General features: G+C 31.3%; 1 protein-coding gene and 1 pseudogene across 12 annotated transcripts in view; both read right to left on the bottom strand.

The window, feature by feature from the left end:
* Positions 1–12,027, bottom strand: part of SPOCK3 (SPARC/osteonectin, cwcv and kazal like domains proteoglycan 3) — a 328,840-nt gene that overhangs the window by 224,773 nt on the left and 92,040 nt on the right. The gene's annotated exons all lie outside the window — the stretch shown is intronic.
* LOC111742227 lies at positions 2,433–2,551 on the bottom strand (annotated as a pseudogene).

Genomic DNA, 12,027 nt, shown 5'->3' on the forward strand with positions numbered 1-12,027 from the left:
TAAGCCCACTATTTAGGTACTTGGTGACACTGCACACCCCTGAGGCTAGTACACTGATGTCAAATTTGAATAGAACTTGCATAGTCCAGAAATATTGTCTTGACAGTTGCTTCAACAATCGCCCCTACCTATGTAGACTGTGTAGCCAAAAATGTCATAATAATTACTTTGGTCTTTGAAATTGTCCTAAATTCCCTTTCACAGGAAGCAGGAAGTCGGGGTGATCCATACTAAAGGAACATAGGTATTCCTCTAAGTGTCCACCCTCCTAATACTTCTCCCTATATCTTGGTGTCTTTAGTGAAAATTAGAATAAAACTAAACGTAAGTTACAAATTTATTATTTATCAGTGAAAAATTATATTGTTATAAGTTCCATACTAAAATGTTAAGTTAGGTGATAGTATGAGTTACACATAGATCAAAGACGAGAGTAGTCATAAATAAGATCCTATTATATGACAAATATTTTGTAGGTACCAACAGCCCTTGGAAATTCAGTTTGGTTGTGAGGGCCTTATTAGCTGAAGACTCCTCTTCTGCCTTCCTCCCCTTGCTTTTATCCAAGCATATCCAGGGTGATGAGTTCACCTGACTGCAAGTTGACATGAGCCAACCATGAGTCAACCATGAGTCATAGTTAACAGTGACCTCACTTAATAAACTCTAATGCCATCTACTGCAAGCAAGCCAAATGTCAGAATCAAAGAAAGTCACAGCCACAGTTCCTTCTTCCATGATCTGATAGTAAAATCTAGAAAACATGTCCTCTGAAAAATGACTATAGGAATTTTGGATGCTTATCCTGGAAGAGAAAAGACATCAAAGAATAGGGGTAAAAAATGAAAGGGGTGAGGAAAAAATGAAAGGAGTGGGAAAAAGCTTAAAAGAGCATTTTCATTTAATATTAAATTGTTTAACAAATTGAATGGAACTCTGGCAAGCACCCAGAAGAAAAGTCATATGGCTGCTAAAAGTCAAGAGTTAAATTTGGCCCTGGACTTCTATATCCAGTTTCAGTGTTCTCTCCATGATCATTTCTAAGAGGTCATGGCATGGTGTTTTTAGAATTAAACCATCCTAAAATGAAATAACTGCTCCCTAACTTAATAGTCATTTGACATGCTGACTATTTAATTGTTGTGTGTGTCAATTTTCTTATTTGCCAAAAAGTGTAATAGCTAATTTGGAAGATTGGGGTGAAGATTAAATGGGATAATCTACGTGAAATTCTGATTATAATGGCTGACAGAAAGTAAAACTCTTTCATTAGTAGTTACTGATGGCAATGATGATGATGATAATGACGATGATAATATATCACCACATCAATATACAAAGCAGAACTAGAATCTCTCAGAAATTATATCAAAGCAAATTTTTGTTTAATATGTGGAAGAATTTTCTAAACTGTCAGAGATAATCACATTATCTTGGCTGCAATCTTGAAACCATGGATTTTATTCTATATTCAATGGGAGATCATTTTTCTCTTAATAGAAGAGAAACAAATGGTGAAATTTATGTTTTACAAATAGATATCCAGTGACATGGTGGGTGAATCATAATCAAAAAAGACAGGATCGATTTTATATGCACATTCCAGAAATGGATTGGAAATCCAGTATGGATTTTCATTTTGTGCTATATTGAGTCCCTGTAATTCATTTACCATCCCTACTTAGGGAGATACCTCCCATTTTTAAAAGACCCCATACCAGTGTCAACTCCTTTGGCATTACGGTTAAGTCCATACTACCTCAAAGTATAACATATTTTTCATTACACTCCTAGAACAGAAATTACATCTCATTATGATGCAGATATTTATGTCAAATACATTATGACATGTTAGATATTGTACGTGCTTAGAATAAACATCTACTGTTGGTATAAATGAACAACCCAGATTATAGTGATGACTCAGAAAGAAAAGACAGGATAGGAAGTTTGACCTACTTGGACATTAGGATGTATTTAAATTTTCATTGGAAACTTTATTTTTACATTTCTTCACTAACATATTTATGTGATTATTTTCTTTATCTTATCCATTTTTCAACAAATATAATAAAATGGTAAAATTAGTCTGAGCCACATATTAACTCCATCAGTTTCATATAATAAAATTTATTTACTAAATTGAGTTTTAAGTGTTCTCCAATAACTAAAGATCAATAGATCTGACATACAGAGGTTAAAACAAAAGGATGTTAAATGAAATAAACAAAAAGGAGCTGGTTTTAGACTCTGACCAGTCTGACTACGGTTCTGGGTTCTGTTAACTGTGACTCATTACAGTTTACTTCAAAAGTTACCTTAAAAGGTCTTTTTTATATTTTTCTTAGGGGAGGCAACCCTTGGTTGACCACATAGATTGCAAGATCCTTGTCAGCTTACAATCCCTTATTTTTTTTATTTTTTATTTTTTATGCCTACAGCACCTGGTCTTCCTAGGTGATCTCCCATCCAAGTACTAACCAGGCCCAACCTGGCTTAGCTTCCTAGATCAGATGGGATTGGGCTTGTTCAGGGTGGCATGGCCGTAGACAAAATTTATTATGATTTATTATGCTTACAACTGTTAAATGGAAATGATTAATTTTTATTTTACAGGATTTTTTAAAGAACCAATTGTTTTTTATTCTGCCAAGCACTGAGGAAATGTCATTAAAACTCTGTCACTCTTTTTCCTCTGTTTCCGATGTAAGTATTCATTTTCCACTTTGTATTAATCATGTGCAATATTGCATATATCCACTCTACTAAATTATTGCGTAATTTACTCTACTAAATGAAAAGTTCCTCAAAATCAACAATGAGGTCTCATTCTTCTGATATCTTCAACATACCCTGGCACAATGACATACACAATAAAATTGCTTAAGAGATATTTGATCATCGAATTAATGAATGAGATAAGAAATAGAAACTAGGCATGACATTTTTTTTTTTTTTACTGATCAGAAATTAATGACTGTAGTTATTTTAGGTACTTAGTAGTAAAGATTCATTGTTAAGAAAACCTACCTAGATTACAATGATGATGCAGAAAGAACAGAGTATATTTGGCCTACCTGTATATTTAGGTATATAAATAACAAATATTTCCTTAAACAAAATTATCTAGATAATTCACACTTCATTTTTATTACTTATATAACACTCTGTATCAGGTGTTGTTTAAAATAATGTAAAAATTTTAACTAATTTAATAATGACAACAAATCTGTGGAGTATTAGTGTTTACAATTTCCTTTTTATGGATGAGAAAATTACAAAATAGAGATTACATAAATAACATGTCCCAGATCACAGAGCTTATAAATATCAGAGCCAGAATTTGAATGCAGGCAGAGGATCTTTAGTTTCTGCTTTCCTAACCATTATATTATAATGTAATATTTCAAAAAATGTGTCTTGAAATACAGAGCATAATTCTTTGGACATTTATAATTAACATACTAGGGTTACAGTAAGAATCTGTGGGGTATGAATAGGAAATTTACTTTTATTAGTAATAGTGGAAAAACAACATACTTCATCCACAAATCTTATCCCAAGAATGTGTCTCTTACTTTCTTTCCCACAGGCGCTTAAACAAATCTTACATTTCATCACAAGATAAGTGTTGAGAACCGTTCAGTCTCACTCGGACCTGCTCAGTGGTGAGTACATGTGATCTGCAATTGCTCCTGCAGAAAATCGCCCAAAGTTATTGACTTTATTTCAAGTTATCATATAGAATAGAAACACAGTTATTGACATGTAGGATACTTCATTTTCTCACGTTTCATTTAGTTTCCACAAACTAGAGAGCTAAGATGGTCTTCCATGATACAATTCTAGAACACATTGCTTCAAAAACATTGTTTATTTATAATCCAAACAAAAACTTTAAGTTTTTAGCTATCACAACTGTGCTTAATAAAATTCAGATTTTTTTTGCTCTTGGTTGTTTATGAAACCAGAGAAAAGATGGTATTAGATAAACACTGATATCATATATGACTGACACTCTGGGAATTTATATATGTGTCAAAGGAAAGATGACTATTAATTCTCCCTAAGGATGACATATAACTAGCATCATTCTAGATGCGTAAGAGAAAAAAATAACATGTAACAGATGCTTTAGGCCATTTGAAAACTTTAGCTTACAATGAAATCACCTGGAGGACTTGTTATAACAAAACTGACACTAACTCTCAGTGTTTCAGATTAAGCTGGTCTTGAGTGGAACCTGAGAAATTGAATTTCTTACAATTTTCCAGGTGATACTGCTGCTGCTGGTCTGGGACATCACTTCGAGAATCACTGCTTTAGAATTTTAGAGCTTAATCTTATCTTCAAAGTCTGGTTGGGAAAGGCCACCAAACAATGACTTTCTCCTTCCAAACACAGAGAAAATGTAGATGTCTTACAAATAAGACCTATGAAATATTTATATTCTTTGAATGAATAACCTGCCTTTTTAAGGTCAATTCAGGCATTATAACTTTTCATACATTTTTAAAATCCATTTTATAGTAGCTGTAAACTATACCTGGTGATGTATCAGACTTTCTCAGCTCTTATAATTATATTAAACAGGTTGTAAATACTGGCTTATTTTTAGTCATTTAAATATGTTCCTGTACGCTAAAGGAATAATCATTCTTTTTGTAGTTATCATATGTATTTCAAAAGCCAGCTTATTAATTTTGTTCAATAATTTATGAATTCATTCAACAAATACATATTGAACCTATACTTATTCAGTGCTGGTGTTACATGAGTGGAAAAAATAATAACCGTTGCACAAGTAACTTACAATAAAGATTAAAATAAGTAGAAAATATAATATTTGAGATAGTATAACTAATAAAGAGAAAAAAAAAACCAGAGAGAATAAAAAATGTCTAGAATGTTGCAATTTCAGATGCTGAGAAATGATTTTCCAGAGGAAGTGACATGAGTTAAAGCCTCAAGACTTCCATTTTATTTTTGAATCAGCTTTCTAATATTTATGTTTAAAAATATCAACTTACAGGTTTTTTTTTTAAGTTTTGTTTTCTAATTCCATTAACCTTTACACTGAAAGAATTCATAAATGTTTTATTTTTTGATTGGTTACCGTGAAAGTTTACACGTCTTTTAAACAAAGTCTAAAGTTGAGGTCTCAGCAGTTTCAACCCGAAATACCTAACTCTACCATCCAGTATATTTGAGAATTTTTAACCTTAAAAATTAGACTTTTTAAACTATAAAATTGTATATGTCTTATTTTAGTTGGTTTTACTGAGGTACAATATACATGTACAATATTCACTCTTTTAAGTGTGTATAGATCATCGAGTTTTGTAAAGTGTATACCGTTATGTAAATACCACCACCATTAAGATATAAAACAGTTCCATTGCCTGAAAAAGTTCTCTTATGTCCTTTTATAATGAATCTCTTTTCCCAGGTCTTAAGGACCACTGGTCTGTTCACTGTCATTATGATTTTTTCTTTTCGAGAATGTTATTTAAATGGAATCGAGAGTATGTATACTTCCAATTCTTGCTTCTTTCCCTTAGCATAATACTTTTAGAGTTCATCCATATTGTTCTATCAGTGGTCTTTTTCTTTTTTAGTAATATTCCACTGTACGTATGTACCTCAACTGGTATATCCATTCAGCAGTTGAAGGACATTTGGTTAGTTTTCAGTTTGGGATAATTATGGATAAAACTGCTATGCATATTTACTACCGGTTTCCGTGTGGCCAGATGTCTTCACTTCTCTAGGATAAATACCTAAGAGTGAGATTGCTGAGTCACCCGAGAAGCATAGGTTTAACTAAATATACTGCCAAATTGTTTTCCATTCTGCATTCCCACTGGCAACATATGACTCACAGTTGTTCTTCATCCTTGTCGGCACTTGGCATTATCATGGTTTTTTTTGCCATTCTAATAATGGGTAGTGGTATTTCATTTTAGTTTTAATTTGCATTTCCATAATGACTAATAATGCTAATCAACTTTTGATGTGTTTATTTGACATCCATATCTCCTCTTGGATGAGGTCACTTTGAACATTTTTATCATGTCATATTTTTAACTTCTGAATCATTAAATACATGGGTATTTTAAAAAGCATTTTACTAACCAATATCTTCTGTTACAAGTATAATCAAATGTTTTAAAATCAAAAATAACCTGATAATTAGCATCACATTGTTCTGACAATTCAGATCTAAGTAATAAAAAGGGTTAAAGTAGAAATGAGGATATATATCAGAGGTCAGGAAACATAACCTTTCAAACTAGAACTACTAATCAAAATCAGCCAATTAAAATCACATAAAAATGCTTTTGATTCCTATTACTACATACTTAACAAAACATAAGAATTAAGTATAGCAGTTAAAATTAAAAACATCATGTGTTTCAAGAATGTCACATTAAGCTGCTACAAATTGTCCCCTAAAGACTTGCCCAGGAAGCCTCTATGACACTCTTGCCTCAGGCACCAGCGAAAAGCTGTATTTCACTTATATTAAATAGCTTCAAAATGTTTAAATATCTACGTGATATCACAAAAAAATGTATATTTTGACAATGAACTGATTATGAGCACTAATCAAATACTAAACTCCTTCAAAATCAAATACTAAATGTCTGTAGAATCAGATTTTGAAGACTGGCACAGAAGTACGCCACTGTGAATTATTATATGACAAGGTTATATTGACACTCAGAGCTTGATTTCCTCATTTGCAAAATGATGATATCAATATCTACCTCACAGGATTATTTAAAATGTAAAATACTCTCTAGACTAAATATTGATACATTAAACATTAATATTATATCCATTCCTATATTATTAAAAACATGAGAATCCCTCATTAAGATGTAATTTTGTTTAATAGAGTAGTGGACACAAATTTTGTGAATTATATTGTGTTGCTCTCACGAACAAACACACAATTCTCATGATCATATGGAATATAAAAGCTCTAATTTGTATAATACTACGGACAAGTAACAATGAAATCCAAAAGAATAAAGAAGGTGAAAATCTTCCATCTATCCATTTCTCCCTATCCACTTTTTAATTCTTTATGTTCTATGAGCAACAATTTCTAACCTTATATTTTGCTGAATAATATCCAAAATGAAATTGTGTAAGTCTTCCATCTTGTGAAAATCGTAAGATAGCAAGAGGAAGGGCGGATTTGAAAAATAAAGGAATAGAAAGAGCAGGAGAGGGAATGAAGAATTTTTTTAAATTCTACAAAAAGTTAATGACTGTTTAGAAATCTTGTTACATTAAACGTTTATTAAATACCAACTATAAACCATGAACTTTGATAGGGAACAAGAATTAACTTCATAAAACCTGGACATATCCATGAAAAGGCTAGATGGTCTGAGAGGCTTTGTGTCCATAAAATATATAGTTGATGGATAAGATGTAAGAAACAAATTGTGAAATATATTACCAAGCATGCAAGAATCTCCAAAGGCTAACACACACACACACACACACACACACACACACACACACACACTCTACATTAAATGAATACACTTAAGAATTCGAGATACTTTGGAAGAAATGACAGTCAGAAACCTATAATTTCATGATTTTTAATAACAAGAGGAATCATAATCTAAGCTCTATATTTGCCTTTCTTGAACAGTTAATCCAGAGGCACTAAAAAAAGCTAAGATACTTAAAATGGGTAAGCATATATAATGAAAGATTGAGCTGTAAAAAATCCAATTACAAGCAAAAGTAACCAATAAGAAATACTATTCATGAAAAAAAGTTAACAATAGAAATAATATTGTTTGCTGGAATTTGTAATCATAGATAGACTTTTTCATGAGTCTCATCCATTAATATACACAACTACCACTTTCTAGGAACCCCTAAACTGAGATAATCAATTAAAGCAAGCAGACTCAGTTAGTGAATCTGGAGCAAACAACAATCTTAAGACAAAAGCAGGACCAGTGCAGGTTCCTCAGTATTCTCAAAGACTAAATTTAACAAATTTATATTTAAATAACCAAACATGAAGAAACAAGTCAACATTTACAAGAGTAAGAAGAAGAAAACATAATTAGTACCAAAAAAAAAAAATAAAGTTTAAGTCTTCTGGACCCAAATTTCATACATTGGGTTCTAAGATTAATAATATCATGTTTATATATTAAAAATAGAAAGATAAAAGCATTCTATTAAAAAAAAAAAAAACAACCAAGCAACAAAGGGCTATGGTACAGAGATAGATCTGAAAAGAACCCATGGAATTTCTTAAGTAACTGTAAATATTAAAATCTAATGAATATATTAACTAACTTAGTCACACTTAAAGAGATAATTAGTAAACTTGGAGCCATTGAGAAAACTTCAATAGATAACTATATTATATTTATAGATAAGACGCAATAAGTTTGAGAAAGATATCATTTCTATCCAAATTAATAAGTAAAGTAAATTCTAATTAAAGCCCCAACATGTTTATTAATGAAATTTGATAGTTTGATATCCATGATACAGGACTCATTATCAATTGTGTAGTATAGAGATAAAATCTATGTGATTTAGAATTGATATTTTATTTTATCAGCCTAGTGATCTGCAAAGATTTTCTCCACTTCCATTATTATTTGAAAACCAAATCAATAATTTCATGCATCTATTCTCTTTTTTATTCACCCATATATCTATTAACTACTATGTGCCAAGCCCTTTTTACGCCAATGGATGAACGTCATGAACAATACAGACAAAAATTCTTAACTTTGTGGAGATTGTATTATAGTAGGAGTGAGACAGACTACAATTTCCCCCCAATAGATTAATAACAATATTATATGAGGTATAAATTAGAATGTAATAAGTAGCATGAAAAAAATTAGAGCAGGGCAAGGGGGATTAGAAATGCCAAGAAGACTGTCACTGTATAATGATAAAAGAATCCCATATACTCCTACAAGGTATATGATTACTGATTTAGAACATATCTTCAATTTTCAATCAATTGCTTTATATTCATTAACAGTACATTGTTTTAGATTAAGACAAAGTCTTCAGAGACCAAAAATATAAAAAGTGTAAGTATCTAAGTTTCAAACTTCTTATTCTATTTTAACCACTCAAACCTCCACAAAATATGTTTAAAATAGATTATTAAAATTCAGTACCTCGGATGTTTGAATAGTAGAAAAATCTGAAGAAATATATGTTACATTAGAAAAGCAATGTAAATGAAAATAAAAATTGCTCATTAGAACACTTGATTATCTACAGGTGTGTGAGGTACTGAGTAGAATCATATGAGGTTTAGGTCCTAAAACTAATTTTCCAACTATAAATTTCCACTTGAGATTGTAATTCTTATAAGTTAAAATTTGGGAACCTGTAAGTAAATGAAAGAAACCACAAGAGCTTTGGTCACCATACTTGTTAAAAAAAAGAAAGAGAAGTAGCAGCAGAGTTCGCAGGGGGTTTATACGAAATAATTCTCAAGGATTATCCCTCCTTTTATAAATTTTATATATTTTTATTAATTTAAGTCCTAAACATTTAATTTATAAATTCTTTCTATTCACCAGTCACTCTCCTTGGTGCTATGTGAGAATGGGGAACTGGGCCCAAGGAGCTTTCATTTCCATTTTATTATTCAATGGTGTCTATGAATTCTCCACATCTATTGTACAAGGTCCCAAAGAGTTTGACCCCGCCTTTCTTTTTGAGTTCATTGCTAGTAATTTTTCTTTTCATCCACACTAGGGGTCTTGCTGCTATCCATGAAATTATAATTGTTCTATTCTAGAGCTTTATACTCTTTTATGAGACCTCAGTGAAATATTACCTCAGAAATGTGTTTTCTCTCACCCTTGCTAATTGTCCATCACTCTCTATCCATTTAGACTGATGCTATTTTCCAGATAGCATTTATCATACATGAAATTATATTACATAGTTATTTATTTGGCCTTTAGGATATAATAAAACAAAAATAGAAATAAGGGATATGTTTTCTTAATTGCTCACCGAGATTGATTAATGATTCACAGTAAAATTGGATGCAGTCACCAAAATGAAAAAAGGTATTCCATCTAATATTTTTAATATGACTATGATATAGCATGACAAGTGCAATAAATAAAAAAAAACAATGTCTTTCCATCGTGATAAAGCAGTTATAAGACTTTATAAAGTAAGATGTATGATGTCGATAGTAAAAAAAAAATTTGAAATAACTGAAGAGAATGAAAATTAATCATCTAATCTTTGAAATGTCGCAACTCTTTTTTATTACATAAGATTTTTATTATGTAAGATTTAATAAAACATACATGATTTGGCAAGAGAAAAAATAAAATTCACAAACAAGGAAAACTCTTACTGTTTACTTGATACTATAGGAACTATGAAAATTGAAAAAGATCACATTGTATACAGAAGAAATTTTCTGGGTCGATAAAGGCAATAATTTTATGAGCTGGCTATTAAGTTTACGAATTACCCAGGAGTTTGAATGAAAAATCGTTATTCTTCACTATTGGACATTTTACTTCTTATCAGCACCTATCTTCCTCAGAGTCTAGAGAAATGAAGTAAAAAAGATGCAGAACTTTCCCACTACATAGAATAGAATAGGAAGTTTACAAAAGTAGCGACCAAGACATAGAAAGATCTGACTAAAGTTAGTCTTTAGGATATTCCAGAAATTTATATTCTCTAGATAATCACTGTTCCCAATTTCCATAAAGAATTAATAGTTACCTAATATAAAAGGAAGATCAAAACCAAATTACTCCAAGTTTCCAACGTATTTTATCAAATCAAATCAATGCAGTAATTCTGAGAAGAGAGAATTCGAAGAAATGCGGTAGGCGAAAAAGAGAAAGCTTGCCAGGAATATGTTAGAAGATCTGGAAGGAGGCTGGGGCCATTAACAAAGGAAGTGATACCAGAAGTCAAATCAAAGAGGAACTGTTTGTAACACTAAGGAAGAAACTCACACTAGAGATTACGGTTTCCATAAAAGAGGAAATTTCGCATCTATTTTTCTCATACAAAATTATAATTTAATGTGAATACTTACACAGAGTTTGTAAGAGTTTGATCTACAGCTTACATATAAAAAAATCAATCGCGATAAATTTCTTAGGCTACAAAATATATGCACATGTAATTATAAACAGATTAAATAAACAAAATACATCTGAGCTTTTTTCCACTTCATTTACCTAGATGAGCCTAATAAATAGAGGCATTTCAATACCATGGTGATTCCAGGAATCTGGATATTAGGTTTAATTTCTCTTTTTAATTCCTTCCTTATATTTCAATTTTGAGAAAAACAAAGTACAACTCACCATGAAATTTCTAACATATATTGAGATAGCTGCAAGGGGGAGCAAAGTTTTGCCACCTCCAAATATGTCTTTTTTGGAATATTGATTATTTTAAGCTGATTATTTCTAAGAAAAGAAAGCCTCAAAAAAAAAAAAAAACACAAAAAAACCTTTGACCTTCCTCCCTGCCTGCCCCCAAAGAATGTAGACAAAGAACTTGCTCTAGGAAGGCAGTTATCTTCTTGAAAAATTAATCCTTTTAATCATTACATAATGTCTCTCTTTTTCCCTGATAATCTTTTTTGTTCTGAAGTTGACTTTTCCAAAATTAATATAGCTACTCCAGTTTTTATTTGATTAAGGTTAGCATGGCATATATTTCTCCTTCCTTTTACCTGTAATCTACCTGAGTGTTTATATTTTAGTGAGTTTCTTATAAACAACATATGATTGGGTCGTAGGCCAATATCTGCCATTCGGTAACTAGTTTCTAATTGTTGCTTTGTTATTTTTTTCTGCCCTAATTTTATCCGAGCATTTACATGATTCCATTCGATATCCTCTCTTGGCATTTCAGTAATACTTCTCGATTGCCCTTGTTGTCTCCCCTCTTGACTTTGGACATCCCTAGTACTCCTCAGTAAGAGTCTGTGTTGTGCATCTTTCTATTTGGAGG

The sequence above is a fragment of the Pteropus vampyrus genome, unplaced genomic scaffold (genome assembly GCF_000151845.1).
Source record: "Pteropus vampyrus isolate Shadow unplaced genomic scaffold, Pvam_2.0 Scaffold88, whole genome shotgun sequence".
NCBI classification, from domain to species: Eukaryota; Metazoa; Chordata; class Mammalia; order Chiroptera; family Pteropodidae; genus Pteropus; species Pteropus vampyrus.